A 26241-nucleotide genomic window follows, 5' to 3' on the forward strand; every position below is an offset into this window, starting at 1 on the left:
CGCATCCAGAAAGGGTACATAGCGCTGGAAATAAGCAAGAGTACTGGTTCCAAGAAAGAGCACGGCCCGATGTTTAGCGGGGGGGGGGGGTACGAAAATCAGGGAAGAACATATGCTCCACCGTAAACTGAGAGGGCGGACGACGAGTGATACGTCCCACTAGTTCCTGAAAAGCGTGCCAGACAGGAGGGGCTCCAGCACATTGGGTATAGCGATGAGCCTGAGTGTCCTCTTGGTTGCATGTAGCACACAACGCATCAGGAACGCGTTGAATCTCGAACAAACGCGCGCGTGTAGGGGTAAGCTGGTGTACAATCTGAAACCAAAGGACTTGCATGTAGGAAGGTTCGAGAGATTGGCCCACACTTGTTGCCAACCGACATATGGAAAAAGCTGAACGACGCGCAGTTTCCTTTGAGGATATGTTAACATGGCAAGAGCACAATATAACGAGCGTGCATTGTGTGTCCTCGGGATGAGGATCACCCTGGAATACGTCCAATAACGGATGAAAGTCCTACTCCGCGCTCTCTTCAACTGGTTCTTTCACTAATTACTGGTTTAGCTCTTTCTGGCCGGATTATGAACATCCAATGAATCCACCTCTCATTCATTTCCCAGCCCAGTGTCCGGCGTATGTCCGAATGGAAACCGAAAGGCATTTCACCACTAAAATAAAATTTATAAATAATATACTACTTATAATATCATAATATTTTAGCTCTTTCCATTTCGGGAAATAATTATATAATATTATTTAGTGCCCCCTGATACAAAAGGTACAACACTTCATGTTTTCTTCCTCCAAAAAAAATTCACTTATTTAAACATTCCCTTACGGTACTAATTAACTATAATATCAACAAATTAATTCTATACCCTATACAATAACATCAATTATAAAGTTGATTCACTTAATCTCAATATAAAAAATTATATGTATAAGTACATCCTTCAATCAAAATAATCTGAATTGCACAGAAACCTCCTCGATGTAAACGAATAGCTCAACTAACAAGCTCTATTTTGCTATTAATTCAATCTAGGCACACCTTCCGGTACACCCACTATGTTACGACTTATCTCACCTAAACAAATGAGAGCGACGGGCGATGTGTACATATCTTAGAGCCCTACTCATAATAGCAACATAACTAACATTACATTCAAATCCACCTTCATTTAAATAATTTCATAATAAAATCCGTATAAACATTGTAATCCATTGTAATCCATCTCCTCTTACTGATAAGCTGCACCTTGACCTGAAGTCCCCCTCAATAAAGATAATGAAGGTCTCTAACCTCTCCCTAATACCTTCAACTACGGCGGTATACAAACTGCCAAACAACAGTAAGTAAAGTATATCGTGGATTGTCGATTACGGGACAGATTCCTCTGAACAGCCTAAAATACCGTCAAATCCTTTGAGTTTCAAGAACATAACTACTATTACCCAGGTATTACATTTTACATTAAAAATAATAGGGTTTCTAATCCTAGTTTAACAAATAATTTCATAGCCTCAAACATAGAACTCATTATTTTAAATAATAATTTCACCTAAAAATAAAAAGACAAAGCCCTTTATTTTAAATTTATAACTACAGCTTAACCATCACTGCTCCTTCCCTTCAACCCCCTCGTCTCACCGCGGCAGCTGGCACGAATTTCGCCGGGTCTCCTTAAACCTTAACTGCTTCAAACATTAATCAATAAACAAAAACAAGTACTGCGACCAATTATACTTCATTATTTACCTTTAAGATCAATAATATCTATTTCTTATCCGGAAGGTTACATGTACAACTAAATAAATAAGAGAAGAAAAGCCAGGATAATACTTTATTATTAATTTATAACGCTAAAATAAATAATTATTAATTATGTATTTAATCTAACTAATAAAAATTAGTATTAAATAAACCCTATTTCCCCCTTGTCTAGGATACAATTTTGTTTTTCCCCCCTCAAACAAAAATGTATCCTATACAAGTATATTTATTTTCTCCTCACACATATGCTGTAAAAACTAGCATATACTGGATACGTTAAGCTTATTAATATACCTTTAGCCGGTATCTCAGGCTAATTAAGAGGATTTAATAGATTTTCAAGTTTTAATTATTATTAATATATAATATTTCTAAATTTAATTATTATAAGACAATATTGATCTATTTAAATTCTCATATACCACTATAAATAATTATTAAATAATAAGATGCCTGATTAAAGGATTATCGTGATAGGATAAATCAAGCATTTCAACATACTCTTATTACACCTAAAAGAATTAAACTTTCACCTTTGACATCAAAAATCAACGTGCGCCGTACACTAAAGTGTAGAAAGATAAGCTAAGATAAGCTAGTGCTCTCATACCCCGCATATGAAGATTATTCTTCTTTTTCTAATGCTCACTAATCCTAAGACTCTTTTATTTTCTACAACACTTGTGTTAGGAACTCTTATTTCCCTAACTTCCTCATCATGATTTGGTACTTGAATTGGTCTTGAAATTAACCTCCTATCATTCATCCCCCTGATTTCAAAGACCAACAATCAACGTCACACCGAATCTGCTTTAAAATACTTTTTAGTACAAGCTATTGCAAGATCCTTACTTCTAATAGCAATTATTTTACTCTATATAGGACTGCAAACTACATATTATTTAATCACTATTTCCTTAATTTTTAAAATGGGGGCAGCTCCCCTTCACTTCTGAATGCCCGAAGTAATAGAGGCCATACTTTGAACAGACTGCATTATTTTAATAACATGACAAAAATTAGCACCCCTTGGTTTACTTTCTTACAGCTTAAAACCCACAAATCTAATCTACCTAACCTTAATTTTATCTTTACTAGTAGGCTCAATCGGAGATTTAAATCAAACATCACTACGTAAAATCATAGCATTCTCATCTATTAATCACACTGGCTGAATACTTATAGCCCTACTACTAAGTGATATAGCATGATCGCTCTACTTCTAATTTTATGCCTTACTTTCAACAATAGCAGTCACTCTTTTCGCAATAACAAAATATTTCATATTAATCAAACTTTTTCTAATAAAATTGTCGTAACAACAAAATTAGCTATTTTTACTAGTCTTTTATCTTTGGGTGGCCTCCCACCATTCTTAGGATTTTTACCTAAATGAATCATTATTATAAAAACTGCCGAACAAATGTCATTTATTATTCTCACCCTAATAGAAATAACAGCACTAATTACCCTTTTCTATTATATGCGAATTGCTTATGCTGCCTTCATTATTAATCATCATAACCAAACATGAACATCCTTAATGAAAAGAAATCAAGAAACGTCAATTAGATCAATATTCATTATTATTTCATTAAGAGGCATAATTATTTTACCTTTAACCCTTTGGGGATCCTGGCTTTTTGGGCTATTTTTTAGACTTTCAGTCAAGCAGCTACTGTATCGTCACTATTTATCCTAGGATCATGGTTCATACCTCATTCTCTTCAGAATAGAGCTGGCTTTCAAATGATACCACTTGCGTGCTCATACCATATACCAGAAGCGGGGAAAAAATGTCAAAGTGAAAATTTCGGAGGGAAAAATTTTTTTCTCGAACTTTGGCCCCCCCTGGACCCCCCCTGTGTGATCGTAGCCATCTAAAAAAAATCTGAGAAATAGTACTTAGTATACTGATTGTGTGGGCCAAATTTCAAGTTTCTATCTTGAATAGTAAGGGCGGGAGAATTTTTATCAAAAATTCCCACAGTGCCCCAAAGTACCATAAAACACTATGATCTCAGGGAAAAAAATTCCTGAGACATCCCTAATTACCCTAGGACTATAATCCGCCAATCATTCTCTTCAGAATAGAACTGTCTTTCAGGCGGTACCATTCATATGTCTCCATCATGTATCTAAGGCGGGAAATTCCTGAAAAAGGGGATTTTTGGCTGCAAAATTTCCCTTTTTTCAACTTTTGCCCCTCTGGACCCCCCCTGTTTTTACGCAGAAATCGGAAAAAACTTCTGGTAAATACTACTCGGTGGACTGAATGTTTGTGCAAAATTTCAATCTTCTACGTGAAAAAATAGGCCTGCCAGAGAAAATTTCCCTACTTTGACCCACTTTTACCCTATACAGAAGTATATTTGGATAAAAATTCACTGAGACGGCCCTAATTACCCTAGAATAATAATTCGACCGTCGTTCACTTCAGAATGGAACGGCCTTTTAGACGGTATGACTCACGTGGTCCTATCATGTTTTTTTGGCGGGAAAATGACGAAAAACGGGATTTTTGGGGTAAAAAAATCCCTATTTTTACCCCTTTGCCCCTCTGGTTCCCCCCCTGTTTTAGCACTGACATCGGAACAAAAAATCTGGTAAATAGTACTCGGTGGACTGAATGTTTGAGCAAAATTTCAATCTTCTACGTTCAAAAATAAGCCCGCCAAAAAATATATATACCGACAATGCCCCATATTTCCCTATATAGAAGTAAATTTTTCAAAAAATCCCTGAGACGTCCCTAATTACCCTAGAATAATAATTCGACCGTCATTCTCTTCAGAATAAAACGGCCTTTCAGACGGTATGACTCACGTGGTCCTATCTTGTATGTGAGGCGGGAAAATGACGAGAAACGGGATTTTGGGGGTAAAAAATCCCTATTTTTACCCCTTTTCCCCTCTGGTTCCCCCCCTGTTTTGGCACTGACATCGGAACAAAAAATCTGGTAAATACTACTCGGTGGAGTGAATGTTTGTGCAAAATTTCAATCTTCTACGTAGAAAAATAAGCCCGCCAAAAAATATTGAACATAGGCTTAGAAAATGAGAAAATAAATTTTTGAATTATGACGTCATCACCTCCTATGTCTGGACGCAGGATGGTCTGAAACCATACGTAATGTCTTCTACAAGGCCTCTGGACTTGGAAAACAAAAAAGACCCGGACGAAAAAGCTCAAATAGAAGAGAAATAACGCAATGTACCATGAAAAGTGCATATGGTACAAATTGTACCATAGGATCCCCAAAGGGTTAACTGTCAACATCCTTTAAACAATGACTTTAAGTTTAAAAAAACTAATGGCCTTCAAAGCTATAAATAAAAGGCAATCTTTTAGGTCTTAGTATATTAACTACTACTCCGGAATTGCAGTCCGATATCATAAATATTGACTATAAAACCTAATAGGAAGTTTATTAACCATAAATAGATTTACAATCTATCACCTAATACTTCGGCCACCCTATTTAATTTCACTTACAACGATGATTATTTTCTACAAACCATAAAGACATTGGTACAATATACTTGATCTTTGGATGTTGAGCAGGGATAGTAGGAACATCACTAAGTCTTCTCATTCGAGCAGAACTTGGTCGACCAGGTAGCTTAATTGGTGATGACCAAATTTATAACGTAATTGTTACTGCCCATGCTTTCATTATAATTTTCTTCATAGTTATACCAATTATAATTGGAGGCTTTGGTAATTGATTAGTACCTTTAATATTAGGAGCACCTGACATAGCATTCCCCCGCCTAAACAACATAAGATTCTGATTGCTACCACCCTCATTAACTCTACTATTAACAGGAAGAATTGTAGAAAGTGGTGCGGGAACCGGATGAACTGTATATCCTCCTCTCTCCAGAGCCATTGCTCACGCCGGAGCCTCTGTCGACCTTTCTATTTTCTCCCTCCACCTAGCTGGTGTATCCTCAATTCTTGGGGCAGTAAATTTTATTACAACTGTAATTAACATACGAACTCCCGGAATAACTTTAGAACGAATACCATTATTTGTTTGATCTGTAGTAATCACTGCTGTATTACTTCTTTTATCTCTTCCCGTATTAGCAGGAGTTATTACAATACTTTTAACTGATCGAAATCTTAATACCTCCTTCTTTGACCCTTCAGGAGGAGGAGATCCAATTCTATATCAACATCTATTCTGATTCTTTGGTCATCCCGAAGTTTACATTTTAATTCTTCCAGGATTCGGCATAATTTCACATATTGTAACCCAAGAAAGTGGTAAAAAGGAAACCTTTGGTGTTTTAGGAATAATTTATGGAATACTAGCAATTGGATTCCTAGATTTATTGTCTGAGCTCATCATATATTCACTGTTGGTATAGACGTTGATACTCGCGCTTACTTTACTGCAGCCACAATAATCATTGCTGTTCCTACAGGAATTAAGGTATTCAGATGAATCGCCACACTTCACGGAGCACAAATAACTTATTCACCTTCAATTTTATGAACTTTAGGTTTCATTTTCCTATTTACCGTAGGGGGTCTCACAGGAGTCGTACTAGCAAATTCATCTTTAGATATTGTTCTCCACGACACTTATTATGTAGTAGCGCATTTTCATTATGTACTATCTATAGGTGCTGTATTCGCTATCATAGCAGGACTTATTCATTGATTCCCCTTATTTAGAGGAACAACAATAAATCCTACATGACTAAAAATTCAATTCTTAGTAATATTTATAGGAGTAAATATCACATTCTTCCCTCAACATTTCTTAGGTCTAAGAGGAATGCCGCGTCGGTATTCAGATTACCCTGACGCCTACACTACATGAAATATAGTATCAAGTATTGGTTCATTCCTCTCCTTCATTGCCGTCCTAGTGCTTGTTTTTATTATATGAGGAGCCTTTGCAAGAGCTCGACCAGTAGTCTTTTCAGATCAACAAACAACATCTTTAGAATGGTTTCAGAACCTACCACCCGCAGAACATAGTTATGCAGAACTTCCCTTACTAACAAACTTCTAAGGTGGCAGATAAGTGCATTGGGCCTAAGCCCCAAATATAAGAATAATCATCTTCCTTAGAAATGGCCATTTGAAATCAGCTAGGTCTTCAAGATGCTGCATCCCCTGTAATAGAACAAATAGTATTTCTTCATGATCATACAATACTCATTGTAAATATAATTACAGTTCTTGTAGGTTATTTACTAGCCTCTCTTCTACCAAACACATATATTAACCGCAACTTATTAGAAGGACAAACCCTAGAGACTATTTGAACAATCCTGCCTGCTATTACACTAATCTTTTTTGCTCTCCCATCCTTACGACTCCTATACTTACTAGACGAAATTCATCAACCAGCAATCACTCTTAAAACAATTGGGCATCAATGATACTGAAGTTATGAATACTCTGACTTCTCTTTAACAGAATTTGATTCTTATATAATCCCTATCAATGAAATAAATCCTAATTCATTTCGTCTACTAGATGTAGACAATCGTATTGTATTGCCTATTAATATTGACATCCGTATCCTAATTACCGCTGCTGATGTTCTTCACTCATGAGCTATGATCGCCTTTGGTATTAAAGCAGATGCTACTCCAGGACGTTTAAATCAAGTAGCAGCTAATATTACACGTACAGGCCTATTCTTCGGCCAGTGTTCAGAAATTTGTGGTGCAAATCACAGTTTTATACCAATTGTTGTTGAGGCCTGCCCTCATTCAGTATTTATTAACTGAATAACAAAAATAATACAAGAACTTTCATTGGATGGCTGAAAGTAAGCAATGGTCTCTTAAACCAAAAGATAGTAAAATAACAATTACTTCCAATGGAAAAATTAGTTAAATTATAACGTAAGCATGTCAAGCTTAAATTACTACTCAATAGTATTTTTCTATCCTACAAATATCCCCCCTAAAATGACTCATACTATTTATTATATTCTCTCTATGCTACCTTCTATTTGCATCTATTATATATTTTAATTCAAATACACCTGATCCTTCTTTAGACAGCACTAATATTAAGAAAACAACCATAAATTGAAAGTGATAACAAACCTTTTTTCAACCTTTGATCCCTCTACTTCAATTATAAACATATCATTTAACTGACTTAGAACAGTAATTGGACTTCTAATTATTCCAATTCCATTCTGATTCTTACCAGGACGACCAAACATTTTATGAAATAAAATTACCCTAACTCTTCATAAGGAATTCAAAACTATTCTCGGTCCCACTAGCCATCAAGGAAGAACCTTCCTATTTATTTCCTTATTCTCCTTCATCCTGTTTAATAATTTTATAGGTATATTCCCTTATGTATTTACCAGCTCTAGCCACCTAACCTTTTCACTAACTCTCGCCCTCCCCCTTTGAATGAGCTTCATAATCTACGGCTGAATCAATCACACTCAACATATATTTGCCCTTCCTTCTTTAAATCCAGCCCCTCTCATCCATTCATAGTGTGCATTGAAATAATTAGTAACATCATTCGGCCTGGAACTCTAGCTGTTCGACTAATAGCAAACATAATTGCAGGTCATCTCCTCTTAACCTTACTAGGTAATACAGGCCCTTCCTTATCCATCTCCATACTTTCATTACTAATAATTGGACAAATTACCCTCCTAATATTAGAATCTGCTGTCGCAGTAATTCAATCATACGTATTTGCAGTCCTAGTTACACTATATTCAAGAGAAGTTACTTATGTCAGCACCACAAAATCATCCCTACCACCTTGTCGATCAAAGCCCCTGACCACTTACTGGGGCCCTAGGAGCCTTAATTATAACTACAGGTGTCACTAAGTGATTCCACCAATATGACCCTTCTCTATTCTTCCTAGGCATACTAATCACATTACTAACTATAATTCAATGATGACGAGATGTAACTCGAGAAGGAACATATCAAGGATTACACACTATACAAGTTACATTAGGTCTTCGGTGAGGCATAATTTTATTTATTATTTCTGAAGTATTCTTTTTTGTTTCATTTTTCTGGGCCTTCTTCCATAACTGTTAGTAGACTAGCACCAACAGTAGAAATTGGATCTTTCTGTCCTCCAGCAGACATTGTACCATTCAACCCGATACACATTCCCCTTCCTAATACTGCAATTCTACTGGCCTCAGGAGTTACTGTAACATGAGCTCATCACAGACTAATAGAGGGTAACTACACTCAAGCCACACAAGGCCTACTGCTCACAATCCTCCTAGGCCTATACTTTACTGCCCTACAAGCATACGAATATTATGAAGTCCCATTCACCATCGCAGATGCTGTCTATGGCTCAGCATTCTTCATAGCAACAGGCTTCCATGGCCTTCACGTTATTATTGGTTCCACATTCCTAGCCACTTGTTTATTACGTCACCTTTTATCGCATTTTTCTCCTACCCACCATTTTGGATTTGAAGCCGCTGCCTCATATTGACATTTTGTAGATGTAGTATGATTATTCCTTTGTATTTCTATTTATTGATGAGGAGGCTAGCCTATTTAATATATATAGTATATTTGACTTCCAATCAAAAGGATCACTTAAATGAAATAGGCAATTAATACAGTTTTAACAACTGGTCTATTAACTATTATTATTTGCTTAATCGTTATAGCTATTTCAACCCTTCTTTCCAAGAAAGTTATTAATGATCGAGAAAAAAAATTCCCCCTTTGAGTGTGGATTCGACCCTAAATCATTGGCCCGAATTCCCTTCTCTCTACGATTCTTCCTCATTGCCATAATTTTCCTTATCTTCGACATAGAAATTGCCCTTCTACTCCCAATAACAATCACTATTAACAACACTAATACACTATCCTGATCTCTCGTCAGACTAACATTCTTAGTAATTCTCCTAATAGGTCTTTATCATGAATGAAATCAAGGGTCCCTAACATGAGCTGACTAAATGAAACGGGATAATAGTTAAATATAATATTTGGTTTGCATTCAAAAGGTGTTGCTGTCAACTTATCTCATAAGTAGGAAGCAAACAATTGCACTCAGTTTCGACCTGAGCCTTTGGTCTTTTGGCCCCTACTTGTTAGTTGAAGCCAAAAAAGAGGCATTTCACTGTTAATGATATTATTGGGATTCCACGCCCCAACTAAGGAGATGTGAATAATCAAGAAGAAGCTGCTAATTTTTATCTTTAGCGGATTAGACCGTTAACATCTCTTAATACAAAATGACTATAACCCCCTTAGTATAAATATTACATTATCTTTTCGAGGTAAAAAAGAGAGTGCTCTTCTCAGGGAGTATTATTTAGGGAATATAATTTCTTCTTAGTATCTTCAATACTATGCTTTCAGTATAAGCTACCTAAATACACAAATATAAAGAAACAAAGGAAAATTGTAAAGATTAAAAAAAATTAATAAATACATTTTAAATAAATTGTCCTGCGATTGTTGAATTAATATTGAACCATCCTTAAAACTACTATACATGCCTTGAGCACCGAGGCATTCTCTCCACCCTTGATCAATATTATTATAATATGCACTCCCTACATATAAAGGTAATTTAATAATATAATTTGTTGATAAGTAAGGTAAAAATAATATACTTACTATCATTGTAGAGCTAAAATAAAACTTCACACACATTAAAGACTGCCTAATAGAATAACTTGATAATAAAATCCCAACCCACAAGCCTACTACACTTACAAGTAGCGCACCTATGTTTAGGTGTAAGGGTAAAACAACACAATTAACAGTAGGAAAAATCAATCAACTCAATGTTGCACCCCCTAAAATTGCCATCACTACTAATCCTAATATTCCCTTACATATAGTCCAGCCTTCATTATCATTAATAGAATGAATATTAGTACCCCCAAAGCCCTTACCTGTTAAATAAAATCTTAAACGTACTGAATAACATACAGTTAGGCCCGTAGAAAAAAATAATAAGAAAAAGCTGACTACATTAATTAAAGACAAAGAAGAAACCTCCAAAATTAAGTCCTTAGAATAAAACCCAGCTAAAAATGGTATTCCACATAAAGCCAAGTTAGCTACATTTAAACAGGACAAAGTAAGAGGCATCTGACTTACAAGTGCTCCCATTCTACGAATATCTTGTGAATCTCCCACACCATGAATAATTGCTCCTGCGCATAAAAAAAGTAATGCCTTAAATAAAGCATGCGTCAATAGATGAAAAAAAGCTAATACAGGAAATCCCATAGACAAAATTATTATTATAAGACCAAGCTGACTTAAAGTAGATAAACCAATAATCTTCTTCAAATCATATTCATAATTAGCACCAATACCAGCTATAAATATTGTCAATCCTGACAATAAAAGTAACACATCTCCCGCATAAACACTCAATAAAACGTCTCTAAAACGAATTAGCAAGTAAACTCCAGCAATCACAAGTGTGGAAGAGTGAACTAATGCTGATACTGGTGTAGGAACAGCTATTGCCGCTGGCAATCATGCAGAAAAAGGAATTTGTGCACTTTTTGTTATTGCTGCCAAAATAATCAAGCTAGAAATAATTACTATCTTATTATTATATAAAACTCTATGCAAATAAAAGACATAATTTCAACTTCCATAATTCAATATTCAAGCAATAGCTAATAAAATTTCTACGTCTCCAATACGATTAGAAAGGGCGGTTAACATACCAACATTATAAGACCGCACATTTTCATAATAAATAACCAAACAATATGATACTAATCCTAACCCATCTCACCCGAGGACGATTCTAATTAATTTAGGAAAAACAATCAATAAAACTATCCAAAGAACAAATATTAATACAAGTATAATAAACCGATTAAGATATCGTTCAGATCCTATATATAAATTACCATTCTAGAAATATAAAGTACAAATCTTATAAATATAAATGATATTCAATCAAATAGAAGAGTTATAATAATTTTATTTCTATTAAAAGAAATAACTTCTCACTCAATAAATACACTATATCTATTGATTAAAAAACTCAAGCCTATTATGAATAAAAAGACACTTATTCTATTTAAAAAGGCAAATCTAGTCACACAAATTGAAAAAGGTCAAACCATGGATGGTTTAAGGGTAAATAAACCTTCTTTAGTTCCACAAACTAAAATTTTATTCTAAACTACTCAAGCAACTATAATCATAAGAATCTCGGCCCCGCAAAAAAGATCAATAAATTTAAAGGCAATCAGTGTAATATCAGTAATAAATATTCTCGCACACTTCCGTCCCAACAAGAATATAAATTAGAATAAGGCATTCCATGTTGAGTATATGAATATAAATACAATCTATAAGCAGCTCTAAAAAGAGAAAGTAAAGCTAAGCCTAATATGCTCAACCAAGATCAACCAACAATTCTATTTAACAGACTAATTTCCCCTAATAAATTTAATGTTGGCGGCGCAGCTATATTAGTAATTCTTAGTAAAAATCATCACAGCCCTAGGCTTGGCATAAAAGATAACATTCCTCGATTAATTAACAGTCTTCGACTTCCTAAACGTTCATAAGAAATATTTGCAAGGCAAAATAATCCTGAAGAACATAGACCGTGGGCAATTATTAATGTAAGGGCACCTCTAAATCCCCATAATCCCATCGTTAGTAGGCCCATCAACACTAAGCCTATGTGAGCAACAGAAGAGTAAGCAATTAAAGATTTCACATCAACTTGTCGTAAGCATACTAATCTAACTGATCAAATACCTACAACTCTAATACCAAATCAAATTAAATTTATATTTACAGCTACATTTTCTATAAAATATATAATACGTAATAGTCCATACCCCCTAGCTTCAATAAAACTCCCGCCAAAATTATTGAACCACTTACGGGTGCTTCAACATGTGCCTTAGGTAACCAAAGATGAACTAGAAATATAGGCATTAAAATTAAAAAAGCAACAACTAAAGCAAAATATCATATATAATATGTAATTCCTAAATCCATTACACTTCTCATATTAATCATCAATAAGGTACCCTTAACATATTCCAAATAAAAAATACCAATCAAAAGTGGCAGCGAAGCAAACAAGGTATAAAACAACAAGTATATCCCTGCCTGCACTCGTTCGGGTTGATAACCTCAACCCAAAATTAAAAATAATGCAGGAATTAATGAGACCTCAAAAAATAAATAAATAAATAAATAAATAAATAAATAAATAAAACATAAACAATCTAGAAGAAGAAAATCTCAAGTAGAGTAATACAAGTAATAATAAAACTCGTACTATAAAATGAACTTCTCAACACACCTTCTCTAGCCATAATTATAAGAATAACAATTCAAATACTTAATAAAATCAACGAATATCTCAAACTATCTCTCCACAAATAATAACCTACCTCCCAAGGAACCAACCCTATACTATTTCTTATTATAAATAAAAAACAAACTCTAATAAGACAAAACTGAACAGCTCACCATAATTTAAAATTAAAGCCTAAAGGTATTAAAAACAACATAAATATTAAATATTTTAACATCGTAATACAACTAAAGAATTCAAGTAATCACCTCCATGAGTTCGGACAATAGACACTAAAATTGACAAGCCTAAGCTACCCTCGCAAACACTAAAAGTTAGAAATAATAAACAAAAATAGTTTTCAACATACAAACTACCTAAAGAATAAGATAAAAGTAAAAAAAACTTATCAACACAATGAATTTAAGTCTTAATAAAACCATCAGTAAATGCTTACGCTGAATAACAAAACAAGCTATTCCTAAAATAACTAGAAAACAAGAAAACAAAATAAATAATATTTTCATAAGCTTTTATAGTTTAATTAAAACGTTGGTCTTGTAAACCATTAATGAATAAAATTCTAAAAGCATCAAGAGAAAGTATAAACTTATCTTTAGTCCCCAAAACTAATATTTTAATAAACTACCTCTTGAAATTAAAATAACCTGAATATTACTTATAATTTTAGTAGTTTTAAGATTCATTCTAATTCAAATATCTCACCCCCTATCAATAGGACTAATGCTTATTGTCAACACTATTACTACCTGCTTAACTATTTCATTTATAAGAGAATCTCCTTGATTTTCTTATATTCTCTTCTTAGTTTTTCTAGGAGGTATATTAGTTTTATTTATTTATGTTACAAGACTAGCATCAAATGAAATATTTACTTTAACACCTAACCTTTTCCTACTAATTTTCCTAGTTCCATCCCTCTTAATTCTTATAATAATTATTGACCCCCTTCTACTTCCGAACATAATTTCACTACCAGATCCAAAAACAAGCTTCATATGAATTACCATTTCTTACTCTGCTAGAATATTATTACCGCCTCAATAGTGAATATGACCCAAGGATTAACTCTAAGCGAGTATGGGTATAAAGCATTCGAGCGAATTAGTTGTCTTTATCTGAAATCTATTATAGTCTGCCATTTTCTCTTCTTTCTAAAAGCACATATGCCTTTCTTGCTTAGTAGATGCCAGTGACCCGACATCTGATGCCCCCGTTGCTAGGAATCATTACACAGGAGCTGCTCACGAGAGAGTACGTTTTCATGCATGTCGAACACCCATGTAGTGATGAGTAGGAAAGCACTTTAAAACAAAACTCCAACATAGTTCATCCTATATGTGATGTCACACATCATTTATGAAATGTGTTCATTTAAATAACACTCATTGTATGTGCTTGTGTGAGTGACTGAGAGCGCGCTGCCCCATGCTCCACACAACGCGAATTTTATATGTATACATATACAGTCTGTAACAAAAAGGTAGGGACAGTAGAGTATCTCGAGAAATACACTTGAGATTTAAGAACCGCGAAACACGTATACAATATTTTAAAAAGGTCTATTCAACTAACATAAAATGAAGTTGCCCTCCCCCTCCCTAACGGGGGAGGAGGGGAAAATTAAAAATTTTGAATAGAAACTCTATTTTTATTGTAGATTCGGATTCTGCGACCGAAAACAAGCAACTTTGGCTGGAAGTACTTTTTCATCATCTTTCTACATGGCGCTGTAATCGCAAAAAAAGAATATCATAGAACCGCCGCCCCCTAGCTTTGCGATCTGAAATATTTCCGAAATGAAAGAGTGACAAATCTGGTTACGCAAGAACGTACCCATGTTAGGGGCCTATAAAATTCTGTAAACAACAAGTGCCCCCAGGGGACCCATCATATGGTCACAGGGGCCAACTTGAAAATTTCAATGGAAACTCCCTATTTTTATTGCAGATTCGGATTCCTCGACCGAAACTAAGCATCTTTTACTTGATGCACTTCTTCGTTATTCTACTTGATGGCTCTGTAATCGCAAAAAGTGAATATCATCGAACAGACGTCCCCTACCTTTGCGATCTAAAATATTTCCGAAATGACAAAAGAAAGGAAATCTAGTTACGCAAGAACGTAACCATGTCAGGGGACTATAAAATTCTGTAAACAACAAGTGCCCCCAGGGTCCCATCATAGGGTCCCAGGGGTTGACTTGTAAATTTTAAATGGAAATCCCCTATTTTTATGGCAGATTCGGATTTTGCGACCAAAAATAAGCAACTTTTGGAAATACTTTTTCGTTATCTTTCTAGATGGCGCTGTAATCGCCAAAAATGAATATCATCGTACCGACGCGACGTCTGCTAGCTTTGAAACCTAAAATATTTTCGAAATGACAAACAATATGACAAACCTAGTGACGCAAGAATGTACCCATGTCAGAGGCCTATAAAATCATGTGAACATTTGCCCCCAGAGGTCCCATCATAAGACCCAGGCGCCAACTTGAAAATTTCAGATGGAAACCCACAATTTTTATTGCAGATTTTGATTTTCCGACCGAAAGTACGTAGATTTTATTTAAAGTACTTTTCGTTATCTACCTAGGTGACGCTGTAATCACGAAAAAAGAAATATCATGTACTTTACCTGGGATTGATAATAACCTAAATATTTCGAGAAATACACGTGCAACTAAAAAGCATGAAATACGTTACCAATATTTTAAAAAGGCTTAGCATAAAACAAAATTGCTTTCATTTACATTTTTATTTGACCATTGTAAACGTTTACGATATGGAAAGTGTTTGTGCTTTACAAGACACATCTTCCCTTGAATTGTAAAGATCAAGTAGAGCAGATGTTCGATAAATATCACGTGACACGGACAGATTAAATGAAATCATTATTTCACACTAGTACGAAAAAGCACAAAAGTGACGGAGATTCCACAGGAGAACAAATTTATAAAGCGTGGATAAAGCCCAAAGAAATTCAATTGATATACAAGTCTATTGTAAATAATCTTCTCCATTTCACAGGTTAATAACTAACGTTTATTTACTCACAATGACATGTAGCTTATATTAAATGAGAGAAAACTCAAGAAGTTTTTTGTTTATAAACACATGTGTGCTATGTTACTTGTCAAAGATGCTCAAGACGAGTGCCATTTGTTATTCAACATACATCAGTCTGATAGTCTAATTCTTAACACACTCTTTCATACATCCCAGAGTCAGTAGATCCACCTGCTTTTTAAATGCGTTCTCAAAGTTCACTTAAATTCTTAGGGAAGTGTGGCTGATACACTTGCATTTAACATAACCCTAACTTCGTTGAACGCTAACTACAGTCCGTTTCACATGAAATTCGATAGTAAAGAACGTTGTCCTGTCTTCGTTTCCTGCTATTTTAATCTACTGTTACGCTAGTTGCGGAATGCGTAACTACACATCTGCTTTACAACCCACGTACTGTCTTCCCGTTTTTCTCGAAGAACTTGATTATCGTGAGTTCCCTTGCCTCTCACGACTTTGTTGTTTAGAATTTGCAGGTGAACAAAATGTAACTGATGTTTCACAGCATGTGCTCAAACTGCGTACTTTTCTTGGTCTGAAAGTGAGCAATTCGATGGTAAAGGATAAACACTGCATTCCTGATGACGTTCAGTTCAATAAGTGCAACTTCATCAATAATCCTTTGACGAATAATATCCAAACTGGTTGGCATTGTTTGCTATACTCGGACTTTTAGAAAACCCCAGAAAAAATGTTCTAGTTACGATAAATCAGAGTAACAGAGAACGAGCGGGCCACTCATCCTCGCCTCTTCTGCCAATCCGTTGTTTAGGAAATTCCGTGATAAGAAATTGTCGCATATTTATAATGTAGTGTGGTCTTGCACCATCTTGCTGGAACCAGCTGTGGGCAAAATTGTCTTCTACAGTGTCTCATTGATGGAACTACTTGATTTCGAAGCATCTCCTCACACAGTTAAAAAATCAAATTGTCATTAATAAAAAGGGGAACAGTTATTGTATTATTTAGCACTGCTTCTCAGATATTCAAGTTTTCAGGATTTAGAGTGTGTTTGAAAGGACCAATGAGCTTGCTGTTAAATCGAAACCTACAATTATATCTGTTAATGTAACCAATTAGGTGGAACATAGCTTCATCAGAAAATACAATGGTGGTAGTGGATCATCATATCTTCAGAAAATTCTACATGGTGGTCAAAGACATCTTCATTCAGCTGATATATCAGATGAATCTTGTACGGGCGGAACTTTATATTTTTCAACATTCTTTTCGCAGACATGTGACTAATCTCATGCTGTTCAACACCTATATGAATGCTACGGTGAGTATTTTCAACAGATGAGTGCAACATAAGCTGTTTCTCGCCGATTTCGGTCGACCAGAAATGTTAAACTCTTTTATAGTTACAATTTCCTCGACGCGTCTTACAATGCACTCGACAGTAGATCTCGAAATGGGATTGTGTGGAACGCTAAATTTTTTCGTTAAATTCTGCACATGACCTTTCGCGATTGCCCCATCCTTGTATTATCGAGAGCGTTACAACTTTACTTTGAGAGCTCTAATACAAAGCAGTTGAAATACATCTTGAGTGTTCAGAGATTTTCTGCAACAATGATTACTGCTACCAATATCTAATAGCTTCTACGTTACTGGATCGTAATTTACGACCAACGATAAGTACTTATAGAACATGCAATAGGGATGACACATATGTATGTCTTCTGGTCAAATGTTATTTATTCCACTAATTTTATAAAAGCACATTTGCTCTCTTTTCTAATGACTAATTGTTTTATTGATCAACTTTACATATTCATATTTACTTTCACTTTTCAGATGGAATTACATGTAGTTTCAAATCAAATCGTAATTATGCAAATCTACATAACCATAACAACAAACTGAAAGTTTCATTTTAAACTTTAATTGATGTTCTACTACTTTCACTTCTCAGATGGAATTACATGCAATTTCAAATCAAATCGTAATTATGCACATCTACATAACCATAACAACAAACTGATAGTTTCATTTTAAACTTTAATATATTCACCGATCAATATTACGTGTTCAGTTTCACTTTTACCTCTCAGGTAAAATCACATGGTCTATATTCAAATCAAATCGTCATTATAATATCTACATAAACATGACAAAAATGACTTAATTGTCTTTTTACACTATGCCCGATTATTAATTGAAACATCATGTCCCAACAGAGAGCTGGCGTTAATCAACTTTCATAGTGTCCACAAACTCACAGAAAAATCTCAGTTCTTGAAGAATATTATTACAAACATGTTCATAACTTTATTTGTTTGCAAGTCTTAGCAACAACATCATACTGCATATCCAGTTCTTGAACCAGCTTTTCATTTATCAACCTCAGGTGACGTACAATGATATTATTAAATTATTATTATTGCGACTTATGTATTATCTAGGAGGATAACGAAAAAAAACACTTAAAGTAAAACGCGTATTTTTGGTCGCAGAATTCAAATCAGCCTTAAGGTAAAGGGTTTACATTTGAAATTTTGAGGAGATAAGGGCAACTTCATTTCATGTTAGTTGAATAGATCTTTTAAAATTATTGAACAATTTTAAAATTGCAAAGTATTTCTCGAGGTATCATCAGCCTTAGGTGACGTACGTGCATACGATAATATTCATTTTTTGCTATTATAGAGCCATCTAGCAGAATAACGAAAAAGTGCTTCAAGTAAAATTTGCTTATTTTCAATCGAGAATTAGAATCTGCAATAAAGAAGGGGGTTTCCATTTCAAATTTTCAAGTTGTTCCCTGAGGCCCAATGATGGGATCCCTAGAGCACAGAATTCTATAGGTCCTTGACATGAGTACTTTGTTGCACAACTAATTTGTCACACTTTCTGTCATTTCGGAAATATTACAGGTCGCACAGTTAGGGGACGTCGGTACGATGATATTCATTTTTTTGTGATTACAGAGCCATGTAGTGGAATAACGAAGAATAGCTTCAAGTAAAAGTTGCTTAGTTTCGGTCGCAGAATCCGGATCTGCAATAAAAATAGGGGATTTCCATTTGAAATTATCAAGTTGGCATCTGAGGCCCTATGATGGGAGCCCTGGGGGGACTTGTTCACAGAATTTTATAGGCCCCTGACATGGGTACGTTCTTGCGTAACCAGATTTGTAATAATTTTTTCCATTTCGGAAATATTTCAGATCGCAAAGCTAGGGGACGTCGGTTCGATGATATTCTTTTTTGCGATTGCAGTGCCATCTAGAAAGATAACGAAAAAGTACTTCCAGCAAAAGTTGCTTATTTTTGGTCGTAGAATCCGAATGTGCAATAAAAATATATTTCTATTTAAAATTTTAAAGTTTCCGCTCCTCCCCCGTGAGGGAGGGGAGGGCAACTTCATTTTATGTTAGTTGAATAGATCTTTTTAAAATATTTGATACGTTTTTCATGGCTTTTGAATCTCAAGTGTATTTCTCGAGATATTCCATTGTCCCGATCTTTTGTTACACACTGTATATATATATATATATATATATATATATATATATATATATATATATAATTTGATTAAAACTTTCATAGTAATTTCATATAAAATTTCTAATTTTGTCTTTCAAGAGTTCATACTTCCGGCTTTCATATAGTACTTTCAAATCCTGTGCAGTTTGAAATAGTTCGCGAGTGCATCAAGTTTTGAAAATTAATATTTCCATGCTTGTTTAGAGAAAAATATTCAACACATCCTTACAGCGTTAATGAGCAAACATTTCGTTCTCTGCCTCGGAGAGGCGCACGTCCCATAAACGAAGTCCTCTCTGAAGCATCCACAGTAAAACAACAGTTTCCCCCTTCCCTCCACTTACGAGCAATTTACTTAGAATAAGATAATTTCGAACGAATAAAACTATTTATTCCAGGAAACAACCAACCATTGGTCATAAGGCGAAAACCACAATTAACATTTCTTCCAAGCTTACAAGAATATTTACTGTGAACTTACAATTGTGAGCATGATGCGATCCGGAAAAACGAAAAGTTTTGAGCGGTGGACACCCAAGTTCAATTCCCAGTGCTAGTTTTTATGTCTCAAATCTTACGGTTTGCTGTAGGCCCACTTCTCACATAGCCTTGCTGCTAAAATGGATGCATCAACAGGCAATAAATTTTGTTTTACATATTCGCGATACCGAAAGCGGACATTAAAGGACAATTAATAAATTTCTACACTGTACTTCATAGTTTACTAACTATCGCACGTGCCTTTGAACATAGGATACCGGATTTAATTCATGGTGGGAGAGTACTGAAAAGTTTCAAAGCATAATGATACTTTACTTTCCACGTAAACTGTAATTCCATGTCTTACACAGCTTCAGCACTAAACTTTAAACTCGGAACAAATTTCTTAACGTTTCGTTTCTTTGAATGAAGATGTATAAAACAGTTACTTCGAACAATGACAAATTGCGATTCAATGAAAGGTTAGAACACGTCAAATTCATAAGAAAAACTAAAATCGTTAACTTACAATTAGTGTAATTAATTATCATAATCTATCCTGTATACAAGAAATTTTACCAAAGGAGAATGCGCAGTTTGTAGTCCTGGTCCAAGCCGCGAAGACAACGCTCGGAAACCGCTCTTATTTTACCGGTTCGCCTGAGACGCGTGTCCATCACCTCCATAATTTTGCACCCCTCCCAAAAAAGACGCTTCGCGCTCGGAGTGAAACACTATTGCCTTTTTCGTATAATATTCAAATAATTAATCAATCAGTTTATTAAAGTCTCAATGAATGTTTCTTGTTATTAACACAATTACAAGAAATACACACTACAATTAGAATACTCAAGAACGTAGAATCAACTCAAATTCTCTACAATATTAGTATGTTATAATATTAATGACGTAATATTAATTTGCCTACCAATATTAATATGACATTATTTTCCGCCAAATATACACATAAGCTCAAAGTGGAATAAATAATGTTATGGAGGAAAATTATTTTATTTCTTTGCATTCATACATGAAACCTCTAGATATTGCATTCGTTACGGACTAAACACGTTAAACAGTGAAAAAAGTTATCAACACAAGAGGGAAGAATAGTGCGTGTCTTTCGTTGTTCATTCCACAACTTGGGAGAAAAGGCGAGAGGTAGGGGTCGGAGGTACTTTTAAGTTTACTATTGCAAGCATAAAAGAGGCACATAGTCAGAAGTGAAAAGGAGTGAGATTGTGTGTTTATTCAGGTAAATATTGTAACAAATAACATCGATACATCCCTCAAGGGGAAAGGGGAGACATGGACACCCTGGCGCGTGCAAAAGTATACATCTGAGTATATGTGCGATACCGAAAACACTAATGACTACGGGAAACACAACAACAAATATATATTTTCATGTAACCATTTCATCATTCATGTCCCGCTGTCACTGTGTAGGTGAGGAAGAAGATACTACGTTTAAAAGATGCTTTTGCAAGTACGTAGTTTTATTTATCTTTTCTTCTTTTTAACGACAACTAACAAAGATTGCAGTAACAAGTTTCAATATGTACTACAAAAGTAAATTTCACAATCATAAATAACTAGATATAATCTCGCCAATGTGTCTCGAGTACTATTATAAGTCCGATATTCCCAATACAACCGTAAGGTAATAAGCGATATGTTACTTTCGGTGCTCTTTCTCATATAGATATAGTATATAATCCGCCTTCCACAGGAAACAACGACTAAATACGAAAATGTAAAGAAATTTCAAATACAACACCGTTTAATAGCTCATAGTGAGTTATGAACACACCATTATGTCATCATGTCTGTCCGTTTTCATCCAAAATGTCACATGGACTCAAAGTGCTTTTTCCTTCAATTTATTCATTTATTACACCACCATTATCCACTAAAACATACTCAGGTTGTAAACAAAATCATAAAGATACCTCCAGTAAGGGCGCAAGCCTGATAAAGCGTTTTTCAAAACCGTTTGATACAGGGTGATAATGAACTATAGACTACGGACGAACTGTAAGAGGTGATTCCTCACATCAGGAAAAGAACAAAGTTGAAATAGACTTTGTGCCAAAGGTGTATATTTTTAGATTTAAGGTCGTTCAAAAGCGTGATAGTGCACCACGCGTTGTCGAAAGTGAGAAACTGTGGAGTGGGGTCATTATCAGCGTAAATTTAGTCACACATACCCATCCCAAAATTGTCAATTTCAGCAACGTACAAAGAGCGCGTAAGGGATTCCTTACATACTATAATTTGCAGTCATGCCTCAACAACATTCTGGATATGGTCTGAATTAAAGTGGTAAGCAATAGAAGGTAAAATGTGACAGCAGTGAACACGTAATATGTCAGTGCAAAATCGGAAGTGTTAGGGACAACAAGTTACATTGATTCTTGTGTTCGGAATACGGACTTTACAGTGTATTCTTTCATCGTATTAATGCTGCTCTACGCTTATAAATGTGAAATAATACAACACTGCGCGTTATTGCGAACACGAGGAATTGTGGAATTGTCGGAATGTTACACTTCTGACGTCTTGCCGAATCACTACATGTTCAGTATTGTCAAGGGTTATCTTTTAATTACTTTAGACCCAGCTTTACTCCAGAGCATATGTGAGAAAAATGTTGAGAATATGTCTGGGAATTATGTCCTGTAGGAAACCTCTTACAAAATCATTGCTTGCTGAAAAATTCATTTTAAATGTTGTATCTGTGACTCCTTATGCTCATAATGACAGCCACTCCACAGTTTCTAGTTTTCGAATTAACGTGTATTGCAATGCAGTCTTTTCATGCATTTGAATAGCCATAGGTCTAAAACTATGAACTTTGCCCACAGCTTCGTATGAACTTTTTATTCTTATTTTGATGTGAGGAAACAGCTTCTACACCCAATTGGTTTGGTTAATTAAGTGTGTTGAGTGTAATGCATTCATGTCTTTCTCTCCACATCCTCTTCTGCCTCTCTCTGTCTCGGTTCGTGCCTCTTTTCTGGATAATATGCGGACAGCCTGACAGTGAGTTTTCATACAGCCTGACATTATATGAAAAGAAACGTGAAGTCAAATTCCTAGTTTTGCATCCTACGTTTATGCTTGTTAGGATAAATGAGATTGATGACTAATATAAGTTCATAGTTTTTAAATAATTAGTGGAATAAAAATATGGGCAAAAGAGGAGAACCACAAGAAAAAACACCTACACAATGTTGTGATTTACGAACTCTCCGGGTTAGAAATATGTAGATAAGAAATCCCTCGCCGCAGAGGTGAACGCTCTACCATTGGCAACTTCCAAATGCCTTATCATTAACACATTGGAGTCGGACCCCATTCCTGAGATGTTTTCCCTTAAGTCGGCGGGTTTTGCGATACTTTTCAATATTTATAAAAAATAGTGTAAAAACGTTAGAGCAATTAAAAATTTATTTTCTGGAAATATGAACTTAGTACTACAGAATACAACATTATCAACCTGTTTTCTCATTAGGTACATTTTTATTTCGTTATAAATGTACCTTTTTCATTTATGAAAAAAGTCTGACAATCAATGTAATTGATTTTAAATACGCACATGTGGCTTTTGGCGCATTACAGCCCTTCAAGTGTGACAAACCATTAATACAAACATTAGATACTTTGAAAAGGCATAAAGGTATAAGTATAAAGTAAAAATATAATGCAAGACCAATTATTTCTATTTTCCGCCTGGGGTCTATTTTTCTCTTGTCGTTCGCCATTTTTGCATACTCTCTTCTGTCCTCTTACCATTGCCAGAAAATGCATAAGAATATAAGTAAATAAATAAATAGGGTTGTTGCACCTAAGAAAATATTAGATATTTCCCACCAACTCACATAAATGATTATGTTACAGTCATCCTTATTAATCAGTCACTACAAGCTAAAAGAAAAAACTCAACTTCCCGGTATGGAAGCGCCGGCAACATAATCTGGGTAAATATTTGAATCTTCAATTTCAAATCCAGTATCCACAGAAAGCTCATCAAGCATATTCCACAGTTCTTCTTCGTATAAATCTCCCATTTTGAGTCAAAAATGCATATAAAAACGCGGGAAACATATACCAATGTTATCGTCTAACTCGCTCTGCACCTTATGCACTGACGCCTGGAATTTTTACAAGTACTAAAAGGATCACAAAGTATATATGAGAAGTCGAAAGTCGTCTACGGATAGCCAACTTGTGTTCAAATTAACGGAAATTTCATCACGTCGCACAATGGTCGGAAACTGGGAAAAAGCGGTCAAAAATCGATTTTGTCAACTTCGCCGCAAATGAAATCGGTATTGATATTTGATTATAAGTATCTCTCCTGCTTCAAAACCCGAAGTTTCGGGGCATAGGAATATTTTCGCTGTCCATAATTGCACGTAAACATGAACAAATAAGAATGCCAAAAAATCAATAAAAAATTAGCTAAACAATATGATATGTTTTAACCATTTAGGTTCCGCATGCCTACACATCATGCAATAACCACGTGTGAACTACATGCGTTAATAGTAAATAAAAACAAACAGACGATGGTCTCGAAGAGGAGTCGCTCACCATCGCCAACAGTCGGAATGACGAGAATCAACGAAGGATAAATAGGGAATTGCACGCCTACTCAGATTGATCGAAACACCTAAAACTTTTGTCATGACGCTTGGTCACCGAGAGGTACCCATCATTAAGCTCACGACGCTTCGTCACCGGGATCCTTTCCTCTTTCTCATGACGCGCGGTCACCGAGAGTACCTCACGTCAAAGCCCACAACGCTTGGGCACCGGGCTCCTTTCTTAATATTACCCAATTGAGTTGATTTTAGTTTAGCGTCCCGTTCAGCAGCGAGGCTATATGAGACGTGGACCTACTGATTAACGTGGAATCCGAACCACATGAGCTCCCGCCGGGAATCGAACCCGGGTCTCCCACGCCGAAGGCGCGTACGCGAACCACTTAGCCAAGAGGGAGCTCTAATATTACCCAAGTAGATATTAGAGGAATTACTTATTATAATTATGTAAATAAGAAGTTTTTTATAATAAATAGGTGAAGGGAAAGTCCAAATCCCGAGTACATTTTATTGCTCTACCCAAGAAATTTTAATAGTAGATGCGTCGGCGTCTATTTACAGACAATAAAAGGACTTTCTTACGGGACGCTCTTTTTATTAAGGGAAAAACAGACTTAAAACTTTTAGTGTTAATATTACTAAAGCAGGATTATAAAAAATAGTATTCGTATTGTCATATACATTCTCATTACTCATAACGTTAGTTTGATTCGTTTAGGCTGGCAGGTATTTATGCCGACAAGTAGATCTGGGAAAAATACATATAAAAAACGTTATAACAATATCGCAGAATCAGGCTCCCGTATACCTGTTAATGTTCCTAATCTAAACAGATATTCTGGTCACAGTACAGACGACCCCGATCGATTTTTCATGTTGTTCCATCATTTGGTTATACTTCAGGCATGTAACCCCGAAAAGAAGAAAGAAATTCTCCCAATGTGTCTGCAGGACGTAGCCCTCGATTTTGTTTTACCATTGCAAAATCAAAACCAATTCGACACACTAAGTTACGATCAACTTAAAACCAAATTAATTTCTCTGTCCCGCCCAAATTTACCAGTATATAAGGCAGAATTAGAAATTTTCCAAATACAACAAAACGAAAATAAATCGGTCGATTCATATTTCTTAAGGGAATTAAGAGCCATCAGACAGCTAATGACAGAAGCTACGGAGGAACAGAAAAACAATTTTCTTTCATTGAGATTACAAAGAAATTTACTGCAAAAGATAGCGTTAGAAACCTTTCAAACAATCCAGCGGCTGCAGGATCGACTTCATGAATTGGAAAATGCTCAGAACCTCATGCAGAAGAGGAATTATGTGAAATTGTCACGGGCAATTCATTCTTTAATCGACCAACTTAACCGCGCCTCAACATTTCCTGTGAACGACTTTCATAACCAAACGAATCCTAATTCATACTTGCCAACCTATATACCACAGCCAACTTCTACTGTGCATCACACCCAACCTGATTCTTGTTATTCGCAAT

General features: G+C 35.3%; 1 protein-coding gene and 2 pseudogenes across 1 annotated transcript in view; 2 read left to right on the forward strand and 1 right to left on the reverse strand.

Annotated features, from left to right (window-relative positions):
* The window catches only part of LOC145671217 (uncharacterized), a 682733-nt gene that overhangs the window by 586493 nt on the left and 69999 nt on the right, over window positions 1-26241 (forward strand). The gene's annotated exons all lie outside the window — the stretch shown is intronic.
* LOC145671986 (cytochrome c oxidase subunit 1 pseudogene) lies at window positions 5972-6804 on the forward strand (annotated as a pseudogene).
* LOC145671987 (NADH-ubiquinone oxidoreductase chain 5 pseudogene) lies at window positions 6828-24206 on the reverse strand (annotated as a pseudogene).

The sequence above is a fragment of the Thermobia domestica genome, chromosome 15 (genome assembly GCF_964235325.1).
Source record: "Thermobia domestica chromosome 15, izTheDome1.hap1.1, whole genome shotgun sequence".
NCBI classification, from domain to species: domain Eukaryota; kingdom Metazoa; phylum Arthropoda; class Insecta; order Zygentoma; family Lepismatidae; genus Thermobia; species Thermobia domestica.